Here is a 25,036-nt window from a genome sequence, read left to right on the forward strand (position 1 = left end):
TATATTTGCTTGTTTTTATGGATTTTCTTCACACTTAAAATGTCTCACTTATCATATACAAATAACCGTTGACTAGACAATTATTTTGTAACATAGAAACAAAAGAAATGTAATTTTGTTCTATTTCTTTCATAAATAGCAGCTGAATTAGTAGTAATTAAACTAATTAATTAATTAATTAAAAGAATTATTCATTAATTTATTATTATTATTATTAATTAAAGTATAATTAAACAATGGTAATGTGAATTTGTAGAAAGTTTTCGAAATAACACCCCCCTTGATGAAATCCTGCGTATGCTACTGCAACGGAAACACTGTTGTTGTAATGGACAAGGTTAATGTTACATGCAGACCAAGTATTATCCTACTGTCTACAATACATGAACATATATAAGACGAAATATGTGGTTTGAAAGTTATATCTCACTTTTTTGCAACAGCAACAAAACTTCGGACTACTCCAGTTCCGCGACGACTCATACTACGTGGGAATTACGGGTAATGTTCTTCCTTGAGTACTTTCAGCTCTCATACAATGTTGCCATGTGTCAGTTGATCTTCATAGTTTTAGAGAAACAGTCAGTGGGCTTTATTGTGGTCCGGGCCTTATTGCGGTAACTTACCTTATAATAACTTTGTAAAAATGTGTACAAGTTAATTTTAACAGAACCTTTGCTAGCTCGTTTGGTCTATTTTTACAGGTTTTGAGCAATATGAGATTTGATTTTTATCATCAAAATCAAAACTAATCGTGACTTGAGATTTCGAAGTATCAAGTATGCCCCCTGCGAAAGTCTCAACAATGTTCTTGTTTTCTACAAATATTCGCGGCGGACTCTTATTGATAAACGCGACAACTGGTGCCTATTATATTTCAGTTTTGAAAACAGAGGGAACGAAAAAAGAAGAGAATTGTTGCTTTTTCTGTCCATTTCTCGCTTATTTATGTGTTGTTCCATGTTTCTAATTCTTATTGTAATTAGCAGTTATCTACTTATGGATATATAATCATCATCATGAATTACAATTTCTTTATGAAGTTAATTGATTTTATCCATTTTAATGGAAACTTAATCTAAGATTAATGGAAACGTGGACTCCACTTAAACGTTTCACGAAACTTAGCGTATACTCTCTGAAAATTTTGGGACTACAACACTGGATTGTAAGGTTCAACAGCATTGGATTGTAAGCACCTCATTAGTCTGCAAATTGCAGTCAGCGTGAACTACGTGGAAGAGAGTTAGACATTTGGGTGTCTTCCGAAAACCGCACGAATGTTATTTTGTTTACTAGTTAGATTTAGTTGGCTAGTTGCAGTTCTATTTCTGAGCGTGAGTGATTATGAAGATGTGAATGCACTTTGATAATTTGCAATCCTAGTCTGTAGCGAACGAAGTGGTAGATTTTTGCGTTGTCTCAAGTATTCGATAGTGGGACTTAAATCGGGTCAATTCAAACCAGTCCATGGCCTCCCCGATAGTGTAGTCGTCGCATTGTAATGGTGTCCCTGGTTTGATACCCGGTGGAGGAATGTATAGTGGTTCGGATCCTACTTCCAACTGTAGGTCCAGTCCTGATCTGTTCACAAAGTGAACTTAAAACAAAAAATCAAGTTAAAAATTCAAACCAGTCCGAGGATAATTATAGTTCATTTTTCCGATTGTGCAATAAATTTAACAGGAGTACGAAGAATTAGTTTAAAATACAGGAAATGTTTGAAGTTTGCGCTCGGAGATACTAATTTGTGCATTTTGAGGACATAAAGTATTAACTTGGGATTAATTATACAGTGAAAATGAGCTCGTAAGTCGCCACTGCTTGAAGCATGTTTTCGCATAGAAATCTTTGTATGCATGTGCAGGAGATGAAGGAAAGCTGAGATGCGAATGCCATCAAACCTAGCAATCCAAACCTACGTAAAATGTAAGCGTGCAGGGCAGGCCCGTAGCTAGAGTTGATATCCAGGGGGGGCTCACGGGTTATCAGGGGGGGGGCTTTGTAAACCAAGTCCATTTTTCAAAAGTTTAACAGTGTTAAGTGAAGGTAAATTATTTGTGTGGGGGGGGGTGCATTAAGTTAATATAAAATTTAGAAATATCACACAAATAGTACATTTTTCTATAGGTATCTTCTAAAACATCTCTTGAAATGTTAATTGATTACTACTGACATCATCTCTATTACTAGACCTCGGATTTTTAGGTTCTAAAAAGCGTGCTTTTAGGTTCCTAAAATAGGTTCGAAAAACCTTAAAATAAGGTTCTAAAAATCCTAAAATAGGTCCTAAAAATATTTAGTAAGGCCCGAAAAATCGTGAAGTAGGTTCAACAAAACTTAAAATACTTCAAAATTCCTGAAAATTGCCGATTAGGTATAATCGCCTATATCCTGAAATACGCACTATCTTGCATAACGTTATGTGTGTTGCCTAACCCTACGGCAATGGCAGAACTTACCATTGGAAATTTGTTATTAAAATCCACTCTTCGCCATATAGTTTGGTAACAATCTCTTTTGATGTTATTATTTATTATTTCAATAGGGTTACAATTAAGCCATACAACATTTAATTTAGAACAATATTAATACAAATAATGACCGCAGTCAAACTCTGCAATTTTGTCTGTGAGGATCATCTTATATGCTGAAAATAATATTTCGACAAAAACATAGTCAGTGGTGCAAACTTCAATGCTGAAATGTTAGTTTGCCCCAAAGCACCAAAGTGACGCGAAAGTGAGCAAGACCACACAGATCAGGCCATTTTGGATTGTACAGGTAACAGTGGCAGCAGACATTTTGCTTTGTTTAGAGCTTTGAAAAATCACCATGGACTTGGAGGAAGGGAAATCGACAGAGAGTACCTTTCAAACACGTTCGTCATTAATTGTTTTCGTGACCAAACAAAGCAAATGCCTCTGTGTGACATAAGAATTCTGTAAAACCTTTAAAAATAAAAAAAAAATAAAAAAAGGCTTGATTTAGGCTCAAAAACCTAAAATTGGTTCTAACAAGCGAAATAGGTTTTTTAGGCACTATAAAACTTCATCAGTTATTGCATTTTTGAATCAAACGTTGACATAACTTATTATTTCTTAAATACCTGTAAAGGAAAAGATAGGTTAAAAACCTAAAATCCGAGGTCTACTTATTACATACTAGACACACACAAAAAAATGCACAATATTCAATCATAGTGCCTACTGTACATTCCACCCCCAGCTGAAGAAATAAAACTTCCCTTCATTCCTAAAACTTAGGAACTGTTGACCTTTGATGCAGATATGGAAGGAATGTGGATGATGATGTCAAAGTCACAGATTTCTGTCTAATCGGGAGACCGCAACAGGGGCAGCAAAGGTACGGATAAAGAAGCTCCTCTGTGAAAGGACATTCTATAGTCTAGAGAATCTTCTATATAAATACTTGCGACTTCAGCTCATAAACAAGATTAAGTTTATGTTCTGTGAATTTATCCTTCGCCAAGCTGTGAGCAAAATAATATTTGCTGTCTACACCAGGGAGAGCTCAGCCTGGCTACGGCCCTGCTATGCAAGAATTTTTTTACTCTATACAACCTACTAAATACAAGGTGTCTTCAAATGATTGAAGCAGTTTCATGATGTTACTGTACATGTATTATTGAACATATTGTGAAATAACTTTACAGTTTTGTAGAGAAGATCAACAAGTTTTGTGACACGTTACAAGTGTTCGATATGCCCCCTCTTCGTGATTCTGCACTGCAGACATAAACTTTATAATGAAGTTCTTCCAAAACGCGATGCACCATGTGCCTATCAATTCGATCAAAAGCACTGATGATACGAGCCCGCAGTTCTGCTAGATCACTCGGTAATGAAGGCACAAACACTAGATCCTTCACATAACCCCCCCACACAAAAAAGTCGCACTGAGTTAAGTCAGAGGAGCTTGAGGCAATGATAGCAATTGTTGATCATCATTTCCACAACGACCGACCCAATGGTTTGATGCCCCCCAAAATCACAAGTTCATTGTTTTATTCATAAACTTCAACATGTGCACCATTTGTTGCATGGAGACTGTCCAAACGATATTAAATTTGTCTCCATGTGTTTGAAACATGTTACTCAAGTACCGACAAACACCCTACAGGCAAAATAACATGTGTGTTAAGTATGAGATCAGTGAACAGCTTTGGGATCTGCTCTGTCTGTCAAGCGTAGTCTTCAAAAGTAGCGACTTGAAAAATCAACATAAAAGCAATTGCAGTACTGTATACAACTAGCAGCAGCTATTTTTTTTTCTGTTTTGCATTTTGTATTTCTATTTAGTCACTTTTCTGCCACTTTTGTCTTTGCAACAATAAGTATGAGCGACCATTAGATGAAATTGATGAAGGTACACTCACAAAGATCACCAATGCCCAGGATGGAACTCGAACCTAGGAACTTTGGTGGTGCAATAACATAGGTTTGTGTTCATTCTGTTTCTGTGGTGCTTATTACAAGGTAAGCCAAACGTGGGATTTGAATACATGGCATAGAATCTGGCCAGATACATGAATGTGGTGTATCACCAGCATATTTTAAATGACCAGGGAAACAGATTGCCACAAAAATTGAAACTTTATCAAAGTAAGAGAATTTTAAGAAAAGTTGACAACCAAAAAGATGAATCAAATTTTAAAATTTAAATTTTTTAATACAAAGTACATACACAAAATAATTTGTATATCATTCATGGATGCTTTCACATGTAATTATCACATTTTCTAATTTCTTTTCAACATTTATGAAGAACTGCATTAGTTTTAATAAGTCAGTTTGAAGCATTCACAGAATGTAACAAGTACCATGTTTCTACAAATGGTAAGCAGGCAGAGGTTTGATTTAAAACAAATTAATATTTTCACACAAACAAAGCTTTTTTTTTACCACTATAAAGCCTAATTGTGAAGACAACTTTTCAAACGGTTTTTCCTTAGTAGGTACACATGAAATATACTCTCAAATTGAATTTATTTTTTCCCCAAAAAATAGATCACAATAAAAACAACCCAAAAAGGATGCATAACCTAAAATATTAATACATATACATAAATCTCTGTCATAACAATTATCTATTTTGTAAATACAAGAACTGCATCTTTCCTACAATTGCATAGTACTACCATACTTCTCATGATGTGTAAAAATATTTTAGTTTTAAAGTATTTGTAAATATGGAAACACATCAGTTCAGTTATCATTGCAGACACCATTAGATGTTCAGTTTGACATTGAAAAACATCCTGGCAGTGTTGTTGGCTATAAGCATGATATAACAGAATAAACCATGCAAATGTCAGTAATTTCAAGTTTTCATCACTGTAGAATCATAGCTGACAATTTTCTGTCTGAATGAACCCACAGCAAGACTTCTATAGTCTTTGACATTGGTTATCAAAAAACATACATAAATAGTGTAAAGAAAATAAATCTTTGGAAATAATTATTGCACAAATTGAATGAAAATACATAATCTTTAGTCTCCAGTTACAACCTCTTGAATCTGACTGATGCAGTAGTTAAAAAATGTCTGCAAGTCAAATGAGTGTATCTTTTATACATTAATAAATGAAATGCATAGCACATTTTATATCTGGGTTCTAGTTGAAGTGAATAAAGCATTTGTTAAAAGAAACAACAGTAATTAGAAATAATGGGCAATAGCATCATATTGCAAATGTGCTGTGATTCCAATGCAAATGCTGAAAGTCCCAGAACCATACCTTGGCTATAACTGTACCATGGTTTATATGGTGAAAACAATTGTCAGTATGCATTCATTCTCTCTACTCTCACAGGAAAATAAATAAATAATACAATGACAGTTGACTCTAGAAGTCTGGTTGTAAAGTAAAAACAAAAAACTGCACCATATGATAGTAAGGCTCTGGAACAAAACTGACAAACATTACTAAGTACCATATAATAAGATCAACATTTGCAAGGTCATTTTCACCTACAAATATGAATATTCAGATTCATTTTGTCCAGAAAGCTTTAGAAAGCGAATTTCGCACACTGACAAACTACAAGTTACATACCAATTTTTAATCGGAATTAATGTAAAACAAGTATACAAAGACTAAAAAGCTATTTGGAGAAGAGAGAATCATTGTAAATGATGATGATAAGTGGTCAGAAGTAGATTTGCTACAGCTTATCTTGTGTGCTACTTGCTACATTTGCACTAGTTTTGCATAAAAAATTAAACAACTATGTGGATATTCAAAAGAAGATCTTAGGAAATGTACTTAAATAATAGGTTTGTTATTTATTATCATGATACCCATCACTTGGTATATATTTTGATAGCAGTGTTACCATCTGAGACTTGCTTTTACTAGTTTTTTAGAATGATAAGGTGCCTACATATAAGTGGCTTATCAACTTAAAATTGATATCTGATAATTGCAATTGGGATGCTACCCAAATTAATGTTTACAACCATACTTAAATATAATTTGGTCAGATTACTTATGTTTAGGTCTACATCAGTATATTTTTATTAAGAATAATTATTTATTTTAATAGACTAATGCGAATACAGTATTTTTAATGAAAAACAATGGCAACCATGATGAACAACAAATGAGAATGAGCTACAGATGAAGGTATTTATACTTTTTGCTAAGGAACAAAGTAAACATATCATGCTACACAGTTAGATGACAACATTTATTCCTTTTTTCCCTGATGGACAAGAAAAATCCTATCACTAAATACTTTTGCCTCACAAAATTTACCTTAAAGCGACAAGAAGAAATGTATCTGTAGCGACATTTTTGCTACAAGAATTTTATAGTGAGTTACAGCTACAATTTTAAAAGTGTAACATTGCTACACCTACAAAGTTTGTAGTAGCACAGCTACAAGTACCATGCTATTTCTGACCACTGTCTAATATTAACTCTCAATTATAATAATGAAAAGTGTTTAAATTTGCATAATATACAAAGAAAATATATGAAGTGAAACCTGTCATAAATGGAAATCTGGCTTAAACATGTTAAATTCTCTGGATTAAATGGAAACTGTCTAACACAGAAACGAAAAAAGCATTTACATGGAAAAATTACTATGTTCCAGAATGTATACTTCATTCATACATGCACACACAAAATGCTAATAACCTGTTATTCACCTTTGGAATTCAGTGTCTCCCATGTCACGCTGCAAGCATATTGAGCAGTCAGCTGCACCTGTGTTAAAATTAAATTGTTTTCCCCTTCCAGAAATTTTACTCAAGAAGTCTAGGCCTACATTTTGTGTATACTTTAGTCTGGCAGTTGTCATCTTGGCTACAAAGACAAAGAGTTATGCCTGATCTTAACACAACAGTAAAAGTGATACATGGGAGTGAGCGAGATAAATTGTCTGTTAAGAAGCCCATGAAGATGTTCAAGGCTGGTAAAACTCAAGTGTACAATATTCTAAAGAAGAAAAGGAAATTTTGAAGCTGTGGGAAAACTGCAAATTGAAATATAAAAAGGGAACTTAAGAAAACTGCAAACTAAGACATTAATGAAATAGTATTATAGTGGTTTGTGTGTGCCAGGTTGAAAAAACATACCATGTCAGGTCCTATGTTGCAGGAATATGCCAAAAAGGTCACTCAAGAATGGTGAGGAAGACTGAATTCAAAGCATCTAACAAATGATTGGAGAGTTTTTGCAAAAAACATCAGATAATTTTTAATGATCTATGTGGTAAAATAAATAATGAGTATTTAATTACATCTCAATTTTTATACATTACACCTGCATTAAACAGTACCTGGTTTTAGCAGAAAAAAATATTGTGGTCCCTTCTGATTCCATTTAAGGCAGGTTTCACTGTATTAAGAATATTTAGAAATGTACACAGAGAATAACAATAAATAAATGAATGAAACTTACATTTACACTATAGGAAAGTAGAAAGAAAATGAGAACAATCACATGCAGTAAGGCATATTTTGTACGTTTAAAAGAAACAGAATGGTAGATTTACACTGAATCTAAAACTGAAACATGCAAGATAAATAGATTAGCACCACTTGACTAGCATGATTGGATAAAGGCAAATTATAATATCATCATGCAAGTATTTATCATATTTGATTTTCAAACAATGAAAGGGATAAAAACAAACATTTTTTTTACCAAACATAAAATATTAAGGAACTTAAGTTGCATATGTGACATCAACATTACTTCCTTCTCTGCCAATTAATTACCTTGTGCACATATTAAAAAAGAGAGAGAAAATTATCATTCCTATGCTTTGCAAATTCAGCAGAGAAAATAATTACACACACACTCACAGAGAGACGTCTTATTCTTTCATGTACACCACTGGTAAACTAACTTTCTTTTTCACATATGTATATAGAAATTGCTGGAAAATTTGAAGTCGTCTGGACTTCTGTTTCTTGCTTTACTTGCATGCCTGCTATGTATTATATCTAATTAATATATAATAAATACATACAATAAATAAGAATTATTGTGGTAAATCAGGTCAATTTTTTAGAATATGCCACTGTGTGACACATTTGGTAGAATGTTCTGCCAAAAATTAAATGCTGTATGAAATGATATGTTTGAAAGTCCTGCTTGAAGTAGACTTTTCCGAAGAATATCATCAGTTTTAATCAGGTGATGCAAAAAGCGCCAAACTGAGCCCAACCCTATCAGAAAAATAAATCCTCTTTGAGCTAGTTGCATTGCAATTAGTTTTGTAGCCACAAAATGATAACCTTGATCCAACAAATACATTACAAAATCAAAATAAATTTTGTAATTAAATGCCACCATAAAATCAAAAGATTGTTGCTTAATCATTACATTATACTTTATAACACTTACTAGCTAGCAACTGCTGTTCCTAAAGAAATATATTAAAATAAGGTTTTATCAATTCAAATGTGTGTTCAGTTCACTGGGAATCAAGGAAATTACCACAAGAAAACTCAACTCAGAGATTTGGCATGTACTGAAGATTCACACCTACCTGGTATGTGTGTGAACCTTGTTCAGAATAACTATCATGAATGAGCATAAAAAAATAACTCTAATGTAAGCATTTTTACCCAATTTTCACCCACATTACATAAACAATTGAGGTACAATATAGCAAATATCACTTGTTATGATAGAGGCACTATTTCTGGTTCTCTCTGTATGTTGATACACACACCTACAATGTTTCCACGGAGTCAAATCCATAGTTGAGCAAGTTTCAGTTTTGTTTGCAACATTATATTATCACAAGCTAAAATATCACACGGTATCACTATTCAAGTCAGAAATATGTTACAAATAAGTCATAGTTACATGCAATATACAACAATTATTTCAATTTAGTCATCCTTTCACAATAAAACAATGTAATTGTAACAAACCTGCAGTCTAAAACACACACATTTTAAGCAATAAAATATTTAGATTCCTCCACACTTGTATTCAAAATTTGGTTCAACTGGTAATTGTTATTGTAATCACTAATTCACGATATACTGTTTGAAATATATTATTCAACAACAACTAAAAAACCTCTTAAATCTCAACAATCTCTACTGTCTACAAAGTTAAACAATTTTCATTGATTCAGGAAATTTCAATCTTAACAAGCAAAGGTATGAATAACGCAAACAATTTAATGGGAATATGCCAAATGCATGTGCACCACTGACCCCACCATTGTATAATTAGGAAATCTGGAGCTTTGCTGATGATGAAACATTCAATTCTCACCACCATCATCTGAATCTGAGTCTATTACAATAAATGCTGGCATATTACTGGCTGAATTTACAGTTCCTCCAATGGGACGGCTTTTACCTACTCCTTTCACATTCTCATATACAACCTCCAATTCACTAGAATCAGGTTTACATAGCAATGAACTACTTTCCTTTGTATTTCTTGAATAAGAAGAGTCCAGTGGTTTTGTAGGACAAGTTTGAACTTCAGAATTTTCTCTCTTCTTTTGGTAACTTCCAACCAATAAGCTGGGAGAAACCTATAAGCATAAAAATATATTATTTAAACCATGTATTTTAAATAAGAGAAAACATAACTTTCATAATGAAACTTAATTATTTATTAACATTAGGGACAAGACCTTTAATCAGCACACAATTAGTACTGGAAGATAATGACATCTGCTGATATTTTTTACTGATCTATTATCTACGAGGGTTGCTTGAAAAGTTTCTGCAAACTACCACCAACAGTAGCGCTAGTGTTCCACTATTATAAAAATTGGAAGAATAGACCTTTCTTATGTTTAAATTATCTTTGATTGTTTGTTTAAGCCTATTCATTTATTTTTCACAGCAGTTTGAAGAAGTAGTTTCATGTGAGAAATGGAAATTTCTCGAACACTTTCGGGCAATGATTATTTTATGATTTCAAATGTAATTTAACACTGAAACAATGCATCTAGCGACTTCATTTGGCTTTTGAGGATGAAGCACCATCCAATAGGACTGTGTGCAATTGGTTTTCTGAATTCCAGCATGGTTGCACATTTTTCTGTGATGAATTTTGTGAAGGTCGTCCATCCACGTCTGTTGTTGCCAGTAATGTTGATGTTGTGCGTGAAAAGATTGAGAGAGATCGGCATGTGACATACCGTGAGATTCAGGCATCCTTGAACATTGACATGAAAGCAATACTTACGATTTTGCATGGTCATCTGAACGTACGGAAACTTTCAAGCCATTGGATCCCACACAACTTGACCGAAGCTCAAAAACAGGCTCTTGTAAATTGGTGTAAAGAAATGCTCAAAAAATTCAACCGAGGCAAGTCAAATTTGGTGTACTACATCGTTACAGGGGACGAAACTTGGATCTATTCATACGAACCTGAAACTAACAGCAATCCACTGTTTGGGTGTTTTAAAGTGAGCTGAAACCAACAAAAAATGTTTGTTCGAAGAGTGCTGCCAAGTAAATGATTGCTTGTTTCTTCGGTTATACCAGACATATGGCAACAATAGCTTTAGAAGATCGAAGGACTGTAAATGCTGAGTGATATACAACAATTTGTTTGCCAGAGGTCACCAATGAATTGCATAAAACAAACCCAAATCATCGCATTATTCTTCACCATGACAATGCCAGTTCCCACTCAGAACACCAAACTGTTGATTTTTGTCCAGTAAAAATGTCGAATTAATGACTCATTGTCCGTACACAAAGTGAGTTTAGAGTAAGGAGTTTGGGTGAAAATTGAGTTAAAATACCAGTTTTTTTTTCCATAATAGAAAAATGGTTCGGAACATGGGCTGGTGTTTGTTCTCACAAACTTAAACATATTTTTGAGAGTTTCTTCTCAGTAATCTTATGAAGCAGTTGGCAAAATGCTCACATTGTTCAAGAGCAAAAGATCATAGGTTTAAATTCTACCAGCTCCTGTTTCTTCCTCTTTTTCTGTGCACACAGAACTTTAATATTTACTGAGTACGAAGTGTTGTAATAATGTGATATAAAATTACAGTACATCACAATACTCAGTGTAGTTTGAAAAATTTCTAAAAAAGGAAGGGATTCTACTAGCATCAATGTATTATGTAAATTTGCCTTCACCTCAAGTGCCAAAAATTAGCAACCAGAGGGGAGATTCTCTCATAGTCCCCCCTTAAAAACCACCCTGGCAATGCTCATCTCATCAGTAACTCAATGATATTTGGCTAATTTACACAATTTAAGGCAAAAGCTTGCTTCCACTCAGCTTGCATCATATGCTGTATTAACACACATTAGGAGTAATTTGCATGTCGTAAATATTTATTCTTAAACAGCATGTTGTAGGTAATTCCCATTAATTTTCTTTGTTGTTTGTGCTCTTCACTGTACACATAAGGTATTTATTTCAAGTCTCATGATTAGGGCCCAGGACTTGATATTATAACATATTTTTTATTTGCCATCGGATCAAATACTGGGGTGAGATCTTTACAAATCCGATGAAAGTCAGCCAAAATATATGAACTTGGTAAGGCTTATTTTACATTTCTACAACATATTTCTTCATTTTTCTCGTAATAAGACATATTTATGGATAATTTTGCAATTGTCTTTGTTATAATTGGTTATTTTATAATTTATTCTTCATACCTTTAGTAGAATGGATAGTTTATATTATTGATGGCAGAATAAGGAAATTACGGACAAAGAAATAAAAAGAAGATGCCATCTTTTCTTACCAACCAGTACAGAACAATAATACCCCCACCCTTTTTTTATCCTGCCAACAATTGATAGCTGTGCGAACATTATTGAGGAAAAATGTTCTCTGCCATTATTGCGTGGATAAGAGAATCACCGTAAACAAGTTTCAACTGTACTAATTTATTTACCTTTACTTCTTACAGCAATCAGTTAAAAGTAAAAATAACATTCGGTACATTAAAGCCCCTATTCTATCGGCAATCAAGTAGGAGAGTTTCAAGGTCACTTGCCATTTGAGCAACACACATATCAGTGTGTATACTCTATCCTGGCAATCTCTGAAGCAGGCAAATGAAGTAAGTCTATGCGCAAGTAGTGATATGCGACGGCTCCACCAATGAACATGTGCGAGGGAATGGGATTGCATGGAGTAGGGAAAGTGACTGCAGTTATCAGCATTCACAGCAACATGTACTGCTTTGCTCTTTGTGAGTGCACTGTGGAATGGAAACCCATTTAGTGTAACTTGTTCTGACAAAAATTTTGTAGGCTGTTTTTCAAATTCTATATATACTTAAAATCCCTCTAAAATGTTGCGCTTGTGTATTGATTGCTGCCACAAGATGATATGTGCATTGTGGGTGGAAAGAATATTGAGCATAACATGTTGTGACAAAAGTTTCAAAGGCTGTTTTTCAGATTCTATAAAGTTACAATCTGTTTAAAAAGTTGTGTTTATGTATTGGGATTGCCTAGATTTACCAGAGCTGTAGCGTGCTGCCAATTATGCTTTACTTTCCATGAAGGTGACACAATAGTAAATGAAACTTAGGATAATTACAGTGAACCTCGATATTTTCAGTATTTTCCCACTACATTCTTCAGTTAAAGGGATTCTGACTTCATTAAATACCCTTACCCCATCCTATTCGATCTTCCCTGGAAGGTACTGACTTCCTGTGTAAAGAGAAATTCGAGAGTACTGTTGTGCATATTTTTGGCTTTACTGGGAATATTTCTGACATTATTTTAAAAAAAATTATGACATAATTACACACATATTTTACAGTTTTATGTAATTAAAAACCACAAACTTCTTCTGTATTCAGTGTTTGAAATTACTCACCTCAAAATTTATTCTACTTCACGTCATTCTACATATTCCACATGACATCTGATTGTCTATTATGATTCAAATGTCTTCCAGATATGCTGGATCTGTCAATATGTCCTAACTTGTAAATTGCAGATATATCTATGGAAATTTCCCAGAAGTGTAGGTGAGTGAACACTTCATTCACAACTGTTTACCTTCCTAAAAAGTTTCTGCCAAGAAGCAGTTTTGGCTCCATGGACTTCCACTCCGCAATCAAATATGATGCCTCTAGACAGGCTGCTTATGTTGATGTTAGCAATTTATTTGAGGGATGCACATTTCTTGGGATGCTTGTACAGTTCAACATTATGGCAATTCAATGAGTTTGGGAGGGGAGAGTGGTTCATATATTGTCCTTGCTGGACGAGAGCATTGTCCTGCACTTGCACTTCAATAACACAGAGAAATGAAGTTCAAGTTTTGAAAATAACCTGAAGACTAATGAAGGGCTCGGGTGTAAAACATGTAAGTGACATTTTGGTTATTTTTGAGTTACAAAGTAAAATGTGCCATCCTTCAATTATCGAGTAAAATTGCCACGTCATACAATTTGCATTGGGCTCAGTGAAGCCTTCTGAAATTGGTAAACACAACACGAAAACAATTTATCTACAGTATAGCTTTTAATAACCTTTTTTCTTAATGAACTCAGAAAGGTGCAAAAGTCACTCACTATATCTAACGTCTTTTCTTTTCATGAATTTAGATTTTTCATAGTTGGTAGTTCATTATTCTGCATTTATAAAATTTTCCACTGTTTTAATTTAATTTCATGTATATCTTATTTCTCTTTCACCCCCTGCCTGTCTGTGCAAAAAAATTGTTGAAGTTCCTATTAATGAACTTACTACTTTCTGAATAACAAATAATGGAAACACTAGTGTAAGAGGCAACTTGTAAAGTAATACATCATTCAATATCATCATGCTTAGTTGACACAGCAACTGGGAAGGGGGTCAAATGCCTATCTTATCCTGACCACCTTCAACAAAAAGATTTTTTTTAAAATGAATTTGTATTGACCAAAAACAATTTACACACCATTTAAAAATGTGGCAGAACACCAATGAAAATCTTGGTCAACCCTTCCCTCTCACTCGCAACATTACTCAATCTTTGCTGATGACTTTTTCAGTTAGGAATTGAGAAAATAATTTTCAGTCATAATATTGTGTGAATTGTTTCATCCTTCAAATGGATTGAGTAGCCTGGTCTAGAGGGATCATGGGTTTGAAACTACTTCTTCGCAGAAATGTTTTCAGAAGGCAAACTTCCTAGGATGAAATGCTGATCTACACTTCTGGAAAGTATCGGTTGTTATCTCTCCAATTCATGAGTTAGTCCCAGCATTTACAGAAGACATTTGTGAATCCTAGTAGATAATCAGATGGTACGTGGAATGTGCAGAATCAAGTAAAGTAATGTACATTCTGAGGTGGCTAGTTTCAGATATTGAATGTAGGAGAAAGTTTGTGGCTGTACTTATCATGCACCACGAAAATCACAAACAACAAAGAACCATTAAACCTCCGTCATCCGCATCCTCATAGCAGAACAAATGTTCCGCACGCGGCACTCAGTGCCGCCTCATCAAAACCAACGTTATTTATGTGAATTATTAATGCAAATCGAGGTTGAATTACCCTAGCACTTACTAGAAATCAGGGGAAATATACATGAATGCAAACATGTCCATTTTGGACATTTTTATTATGTATTAATAAAAAATTAAACAAAAATGACAGTGTGTCATACAATTACAAGCTTAGACTCTTGAAGCAAATGCACCAAAATATTATTCTAAAAGTAATTAAAACTTTTCCATATAATGAAGGCACTAAAAAGTGAACTCGCCATTCACAAAATTATCAAAGTATTTTCCAAAAATTTTCAACGTATTTTTAAAAAAAATTCAATGTATCATTTCAAATTTTTCAACATATTTTTCAAAACGAATAGAAATCATACAACTTATATGGGCTTAGAAAGGAACTATTTGTTCCAAAATTCTCTGTTAAAATATCTCTGACTTGTAGGAAAACAATCGAATATAGAAAACACACCTCAAAGAAACTTACAAAATATTTTTAAAACATTCAAATCTCAATTTGTTTCTCGTACTCTTACGAGGTATGCATAAGAAAACACAAGCTGACTCAAATATAATGAAACTAATATTGTCACTTTTCAATATTGTTATTTTGATAACTCCGACATTTCGTATGGGTACTGCAATGGTTTCTGCATACAAATAATTTGCATTCCAAACAGCGTACAGTGGTTTTATTCTTCTCATTTCTGCCAAATTCATGGCTGGCATGCTGTGATTTAAGGTAGGAAACGTCCCTTGCGCGGTACTGAGTGCCGCCAAAGGCAGACCGGTCACTTGAGGGGTGTGTAATCAACTAAAAGAACGACAGACAAAAGGTGCCAACGCCTCTACGTTTTCAGGGAAATAGAGAGGTTAAGTTACCTGGTGCTTTACCGACCATTATTGCGCTGGTAAGGAAATTAATTCAAAATTTAAAAAAAGGTGGCACTCAGTGCTGCCACGTGGGTTATGGAGGGTTAATGGAAATTGCCTACCATATCCTAAACAATATTTTTTCTGTCACATTTCTAACAGTAGTGAACATAGAAGTATTAAGATATGTTACATAGTATGTAGGCTATTTAGTTTTAAATCGATAAAGAGCAATATGTTTATGCATTTTGAATAGAATTTTTCAGTGTACAGGTATGCCAGAAAGGTCCTGTAAAGTACCAAAGATCACACCCTATGAAGCATGCATATTTTGATGATGTTAGTTCACAGCATTCTAATCAAGTACAAGATGGCATTTGGCATGGTCAAAAATAATTATTAACCATGTCTATTTTATTCCATAGTAAGTCGTGATATGGTAAAACAACTGCTCTGTTGTTTAACTTGCAGATAAAAATATCTTGCTCTGTTGCTAGAAATAGGTGAGTTGCCTCCTAATGAAACTGCATTGAAAGAGTTTATGTTAATTTGTGAAAAGTTAAGCTGTAACATCACTTAGTGTTTTATGTAATCATATCACATTAATAATAGGACCTTCCTTACAAAATTATTCTCAAATAACAACTGACCATAAGTACCAGGTGGTTATAATTAAAGTGACGGTGTTCAGAGTGGTACAGCACGGGCTGTAATGAGAGTAGCAGTCTGAAACTTCGTAGATATGATAATGAAGCAATGCGCTCGCGAATTATGCAAAAAAAAAAAAAAAAAAAAAAAATAGTTCCAATTCTCGCCACCAGGGTAAAAATGGCGCTGTAAGCAGTCAAAACGTGGAATTTTCCGTAACTCTGACGTCAAAGTCGGTGACATTGCCTAACCATTGTGTGAGCTCCCTGGTTGTTGTTGGTGACGCTTGTTGCTTTTTTTTTTCCTTTAGTGATGTGAATGTTCGCCGATCATTAAAAGTTTGATTTTTCCCGTGTAAAAAGCAATGGCTATTGCGAAGAAAGACCGTGCACTGCTAGTGAAGTTGTTTTACCAGAATGGGAGCAATAGTAATGCTGCACTGCGGAAATATCGCCAACAGAAAGGGCTGAGAAGAGGGCCCATGTCAATTAATGGGCTGAAGAAGATGATGAAGAAATTCGAGGAAACAGGTGAATTGGATGTTGCACCAGGGAGAGGAAGGTGGCCCATCCCCGTGGAAGTTGTGGACGAAGTTGCTGTAGCTGTAGCTGACCGTGCATCACATGCCTCAACTTCTGCAACCAGTGCTAGAGCTGTGGCACGTGAATTGTCACTCCACTGGTCAACAGTTCGCAAGGTTTTGTGGTGCATTTTACACTGGTATCCCTACAAGATTCAAATTGTGCACCAATTGAAACCCCAAGATATTCCACAACGCCGTGAGTTTGCCCATCGGTTTTTGGCACGCATGGAAGTGGATGACATGTGGCCGGGGAATATTCTGTGGACTGACGAGGCGCATTTTACTCTGGTCGGTACAGTGAATACTCAGAACTGTCGCATATGGGGTTCCACTCGTCCACATGTTGTGCAGGAACAACCATTGCACTCAGTTTACGTGACTGCATGGTGTGGGTTCACTAGCTCCTTCATTCTTGGTCCGTTTTTCTTTGAGGAGATGACACCTCGAGGGCCTGTTAGGTGTACAGTGACATCTGCACGTTATAGGGACCTCCTTGTGCAACACGTGATTCCAGCTTTGCAAGAACGGAACTGTGAACACACCACCATTTTCATGCAAGATGGGGCAACACCACATGTCGCTCGCCACGTGAAAGATTTGCTGCGAGAAACCTTCACTAATGACCGCATCATCTCTAGGCAGTTTCCAGATGATTGGCCTTCCAGATCCCTCGACCTTAATCCATGTGACTTCTGGCTGTGGGGATATTTAAAAGATCGTGTCTATCAGGGACATGTCCGGTCTCTGCCTGATCTGAAGGCTAGCATACAACGACATGTCGCTCAGATTTCACCAGACATGCTGCGAGCAACCGTCGACCATGTCGTGTTACGAATGCAGCATGTTGCTGAATTGGGAGGCCATATTGAACAGTTCTTGTAACCATAGTTCCTAATAAACATGCCAGAGCCATTGTTCTCATGTGTTTGATCTTTCCTGCCTTTTTCCTGTAACTATACCACGTTTTGACTGCTTACAGCGCCATTTTTTACCCTGGTGGCGAGAATTGGAACCTTTTTTTTTTTTTTTTTTTTTTCATAATTCGCGAGCGCATTGCATCATTAGCATATCTACGAAGTTTCAGACTGCTACTCTCATTACAGCCCGTGCTGTACCACTCTGAACACCGTCACTTTAATTATAACCACCTTGTATATCAGACATACGAGGTTTGTCCAGAAAGAAACCGAACTTCCAAATTTGCCCACAACTGAAGCAATCCACATTGGTTAACTTACTAGCACTGCATAGAGGGATCCTTCAGATGTACTATGACATTGAGTCTACATTGTTTAGTTTTCATCCTTTGAGCAGCTAAGTGAAGTCATGTTAAATGACTGCAGCAATTTTCTGATACACAGAAAATGAAGATACTTGAAGAACAACATGTGTGTATCAAATTTTGTTTCAAATTGGGCAAGATGTTTACAGAAACGTTCAAAATGTTTCAAGAAGCATATGAGGAAAAGACTATGATCCGGACACAATGGTATGAGTGGTTCAAACCAGACAGAACAGATGATGCAAAGCCTGGACAGACATCAACATTGTGTGATGATGAGCATGTTGAGCAAGTGTGTGCAGGAAAATCGTTGGTTGATCATCTGTGAAATAGCAGAAGTGGAAAGTCGTGTCATACGATTTTGGTGGAAAAACTCAACATGCATCGTGTTGCTGCCAAATCTATTCCATGGTTGCTGACAGATGAACAAAAAGAAACACGTGTTGACATAATCCATGTGTCCATCTGCTTCGTGTTATACAGGGTGAGTATAAAGTCCCTTAACAGCATCTATAAAATGTAAAGGAGTTATGCTGGGTACAATTGGCCATGATAGAAATAGTAAAGATCTTTTGAACCGAGCAAATGAGGATAATAGCTTCCTGTGGAATGTCATAACGGGTGATGAGACCTGGGTCTATGGATATGACATTGAAACCAAAGCACAGTCATCGCTAGACCTTCAATTTTAGGTTTTTAACCTATTTTTTTCCTTTGCAGGTAAATAAGAAATTACTAGTTACGTCAGTGTTTCATAAAAAGAACGCAATACCTGATGAAGTTTTATAGTGCCTAAAATAACCTATTTTGCTTGTTAGAACCTATTTTATGTTTTTTTGCCTAAATGAAACTTTTTTTTTTTAGGTTTTTGTGTATTCTTTAACGTTTTACAGAATTTTTACATCATACAAAGGTATTTGTTCTGTTTGGTAATGAAAATATTAAATGACTAACTTGTTTGAAACACAAACATGGTCGATTTTTCTCCCTCCAAGTCCATAATGTTTTTTCAAGCTATAAACAAAGCAAAATGTCTGGCACCACTGTTGATTGCACAGTCGAAAGTGCAAACTTCTGATCCACGTGGTCTTGCTTATTTTTGGTACTTTCTAGCATTCACGCATTACGAAGTAATGTTTCAGCATTCAAATTGGCACCACTGACTATGCTTCTGTTTAAAGATCATTTTCAGCATATAAGATATTCCTCACAGATAAAAGGTGGGGTTTTGTCTGTGAATAATATGAAAAAGATTGTGCATTTATCATATCAATAAGTAACTTTTGCTAACAGCACACGTATTAGTATTACAATAACTGGTGGATAATTTTGAAAATACAACTAGTGGATAATTTTAAAAAAGATGCATAGAAATGAAAATTTGGTTAGAAAATTAATATTTGAGGGTTTGGATAGATGGATGATCTATTAAAATTTGTCACTGTTCCTTTGAAATTTTGTTTTTAACAATTGTTCTTAATTAGTATTTTTCAGGAACTTTGAACCTACTTCAGGATTTTTTTAGCCTAATTTAATATTTTTAGAACCTATTTTAGGATTTTTAGAGCCTATTATACCCAGCCTCCTTTGAGAGGGACGAGCCTCAGCAACCGGGAAGGTCGCAGGTGGTGGATAGCAAATGGCCATCAGATATGGTGGTTAGCTGCAAATAAGGCAATGCCAAATAAATGGACCTGGACCGAGGCAGTCTGGGGGAGTTGGTCTGTGGCAGGACCATCCTCATTAAAACCCAGAAAAGCCCATAAACAGCACTGTGACATGGCGAGGAAGTGCTGCCATTAAATAAGCACTGCATCTGCTGCCTTGCAGGGAGGGGAGGGATCCCCAAAGGCTAAGGGAAGGATACCCTGACCAAGGGTGGGGCAGACTCAAAAGGCATGGAAAAGCCAACTGATCTAGGGGAGTAAACCATGCCTTAAGCCAATCCCCCACACAAGGGTATTAATGGATTCAGAGAAAAAAACAGGAGACTCAGAATGGACAGATCAACACAACAACGACCAGACTGGAAAAGGAAAACGAGAATGGGAACATGGAACATTAAAACTATATTAGGAAAAGAAGTTGAATTAGTACAGGAAATTAATTGATTGATTGAGAACCCTCCCAGGTTCGATACCCAGCTGAGGCACATAGTGGTTCGAATTCCACTTTAAACTGTAGGTCCAGTCCCAATTAGCCTTACTGTGCATAAAGTGGACTTAAAACACCAACTCAATCAATCAATCGAGAGGTTCTAGAATTGTCAACAGTTTGAGAAAACTTGTAAAATAAAGGCTTAGCCAAGCTTATAATACTCAAAATAATTAATGTGATAGAAGTCACAGTGGGTTTTTTCAGGATATTTTTCTCAAATCATGTCAGAAATGGACTTTTAACAGAAATAATGCGAACTTATATCCAAGAAACAAAAATCAAAAGGGTCTGAAATATTTGGATAAAATATTGAGCGAACAAAGCTTATAATTTTGAAATGTGGTAGCACTTTAGATATCAGTCACTTCCGTATGTGGGCAAGCCACATAGTTTCACCTGTGACAATCAACTTTTACAATACATTTTTCCATGTATAAAACATTACAAAGGAGAATTGAGTACATTTTATTGAAATGTGAAAGTAGAATAAAGTTAACTGTGCTATAATTAAACCAAACACTTTTCGAAGGATTTATTTCATTTCTCAAAATTTAGTAGGCTATGTGTGCAAATGTTCTGTTTTCTTTCCAATGCCTTGCACTGAGACAGTGACCCCTCTCTCCCCCCAGTTCAGTGCATTGATTGAACATAATGGGTTGCTTGCCCATGTAGGATAAATGTTATTTGTGGTTAGGAGCTCTATATAGACCCAAGAAGTCTAGCACTCTCATAATCTACCACAATTACTTTTCTCCTTAAAAAATAGGGGGTGTGGGGTACTCAAATAAATACAATGCATACGTATACTTTCATATTTTGACCATTTTTGACATTTTCAAACCTTTTTAGAGACTACAATTCCGAGTTTGTGCATAAAACTTTCAGGAGCATTGTGACATCACTTACACTGTAAATTCACAATAAAATTATCAAAACATAATGCATGATTTAAGAGGAGCATGGGTGGGGTGGATGGGCAAAGAAAGACAAGTCATCTACTTAGTGACCATGATAACATGTTTCTGCAACTAGAAAACTTGACAGACTGCAATGGTATTACATGTGAGTGAAATTGAACAATGTGTTTCAAGATGGTGAAGAAAAAACTGATTTTCCTCATGTTGCAGCACACACTATACCATGCTCTTTTTTTCCCCAAAACTGTCTACAATGCATTTTCGAAGTATAAGGAACAAAACTCAGTCATTGTAGATAATTTGTCGGTCTGCAATTTTGCAGTAAAACTTTTGAAATTACATTTCATAGTTTAGGAGAGGAGTGGTGGTAAAATCGCAAACATAAATTTAAAACTTTTGAGTTGCAATTTTTAGAGTTACAAAATAACTTAAAGGATTGGTGTCATATTGTATTTGAGAAAAAATTGTCACCATGTTTAAAGATGGTAGATGACAGACTGATTTAACATGCCTTGCGAGAGCTTTAAGTTATGCAAATATTTGAGGTTTGATTTTCGTAGATTAATAAAACCAAGTCTCGGCTACGTTAGGACATTACTTGAGCATTACTCTGTAATATAGTGTGTGGTTTAGGAAGGGTGGGGGAAAGTCACCAATCTTGAGACCACAATATCTGTAGCAAATTTAGAGTTTTTAAGCTGAAATTCATGTCGCAAATAGATACACCCAGGGAATGATTTTATTTTGCATTTGCATTGTTAAAAGCATTTCTAGATGGTGGATGAAAAAATTATTATATAAACTATAGCTTAAGTGACACCCTAAAATTCTTAAGAGTTTCCTTCGTTAATCTCCAAAAATGTAGTTTAGGTATTTGAAAGTGTCATCAGAATTTGGAATCTACTTCAGAATATGAAAAATGCTTTGAACCAATGTAAATGCAAAACAAAATCACTCCTGAGGTGTATCTAGTTGCAGTTATCCTGGTCTCAAAATTGGTGACTTACTCCCACCCTTTCTAAAACACACTACATTACAGAGTTCTTATTAAAAACTAAAAGCTCAAGTGATGCCATAACATTGCTGAGACCTGTGTTTCTTAATCTACGAAAATGTAACCTAGTCAAATATGATATGTTAAACCAATCTGTCATCTACTATCCTTAAACATGGTGACAAATTTTTCTCAAATGTGAGACCATTCCATCAAGATATCTTGCAATTATATTGCAACTCAAAAGCTTTGCATCTATGGTGGTTATCATAAATACAACATTTGTGATTTTACCACCACTCCTCTCCTAATCCTTGAAATATTATTTTAAAAGCGTTACTGCAAAATTGCGGATCAATGAAATATTTTATTCTAGACAGTTTTGAAAGAGAGAGAAAAACAATGTAGAGCATAGTATAGAGCCTGTAACATTGGGAAAATCAGTTTTTCATCCACCATCTTGAAACACATTTTCTAGCTGCAGAAATAATTTTACCTAAATGATTCTAAATTTGCAGCTGTTATTATGGCCAGTAAGTAGATGGTTTATCCCTGTCTGCCCATCCACCCTAACTCATACATCATATTTTGATAATTCTATTGTCAAATTATTGTGCAAGTACATAATGCTCTTGTGAGTTTCATACACAAACCTCAAAACAATAGTCTATTCAAAGGTTTGAAAATGTCAAAAATGAACAAAGTGTACGAAACATGTATATGAAAGTATACATGTACACTGAATTTACTTGAGTACCCTACAACCTTTAAAAAAAAAAAAAAGAACTGAAATTGTGGAAGATCATGAAGGTGCACGACTTACATGGATATAGAACTCCTAACAAGACATACATAGCATTATATCGAATAGGTAAGTAACCCATTATGATGAGAAAATCATTTGAAGAGTGTTCCGATTTAATTATACCATAATTAACGACATTTCAATAAAATGTACTCAATTCTCCATTGAAATGCTTAAACATGAAAACAATTTATTGTATCAATTGATCATCACAGTTGAAACTATCATGTGCCACTATGGTTTCCCCCCACATAAGGAAGTGGATGATAACCAAAGTGCTACCACATTTCAAAATTATAAGCTTTGTTCAGCTATGCTGTATCAATCAATGCAAATGTTTTATCTAAAAATGTCTGATACTTTTTCCCTTTTTGTTTCTTGGATATATATTCTTTTTATTTCTGTTAAAAGGTTAAAAGTCCATTTTTAGCATGATTTGAGGAAAATAGCCTGAAAAATCCCACTGACTTGTACTACATTCATTATTTTTAGTATTATAAGCTCTGCTAAGCCTTTTCTTTGGAAGTTTTTAAAAAAATTTTGACAATCATAGAACCTCACAAGTATTTAAAGCAATAATTTACATCATTTTCTGAAAAAAAAAACACTTCTTGACTGGGTTTTTCAATGTGGGTTTTTCTGGAAAAAAAACAACCCGTGTGGGGATAACTGGGCTGGGCCCACCCGGACCAACCCTGATTGAAGCAGATTGAAGCAGGTGTGTGCAGCTACCATATGTTGTATAGTAGGTAAAGGTAAAGTTCTCCGTGCATATAGTACCGTGCCGTGAAGGCACATTCAGGGGATATGGGGGTAGGGCCTGAGATATTCTTGATCTCGGCGACTTTGGAGGTGATGTGATCACAACCAAACTCTGGCTGCCTTTACCCCCCAGGACCCATTGATTTGAGGCTGCGTGAGTTCTAGAGCTGCTTTATGCAGGGACAAGACCGGAAAAATTTGACCTTAGATCACCCACCCCAAGATTCAAACCCGGGTGTTCTGCATGACAGTCAGCCATACTTTTTTTTTTTTACACTTGTAATAAATGTAATACCCCTAAGCAGTAGTATCCCCCTTCTTCTCTCTATTTTATCAATTTTCACTATTTTCTCTGTATTATCTATTGATTTGCTTTATTTTACTTTGCTTCTTGTGCCACTTTTGGCTAATTTGCGAAGATGGGGATGAGTGATGATATGATGAAATTGATGAATGAAAACTTACAAACATCCAGGACCCCTGGCATTGCAGTGTGCTGTGCTAACCACTCCACCACGGAGGTTGACTAAACAACCACAGCTATCAAGTATTAGTATAGTATTGCAATGCGCAACCCTGGGAACTGATCATAGATCTGTTAACTGTTACGCCATCCAGATAGAGCAGAATCAAACTGTTGGTTAATTTTTTCAGAACATAGTATTTTAGATAATTTAATCATTTGTCCCGCACTGTGGCTGTGAGGTCATGCTTTGGGCTCCGGCTATGGGACGTGTGTAGGTTTGAGTCTCCTTGGGGAAATGTAACAGCTTTTTTCATGAGATTTCGGCCTGCGTATGAGACTGGTGAACACTCACCATCATGATTAAATTGGGGCTCTATGAATGAAAAGCATAACCCGGTTATGAAAACCTACAACAATGACTGGGGGTTCGTCATACTGACCACACGTCATCCCATAAGAGAAGGATCAGGTGGGAGTGCAGCCAGCAGTCGGTAGGTAGGCCTGGTTGCGGCATGGATTATGTATGTTTTTAGTTTAATCATTTCAAGGTGTGAGACATTGATTGTCAATTCTTAACTATGTTAACAGAAAATATTAAATAGTT

Source organism: Lepisma saccharinum, chromosome 2 (assembly GCF_977018435.1).
Source record: "Lepisma saccharinum chromosome 2, izLepSacc3.1, whole genome shotgun sequence".
NCBI classification, from domain to species: Eukaryota; Metazoa; Arthropoda; class Insecta; order Zygentoma; family Lepismatidae; genus Lepisma; species Lepisma saccharinum.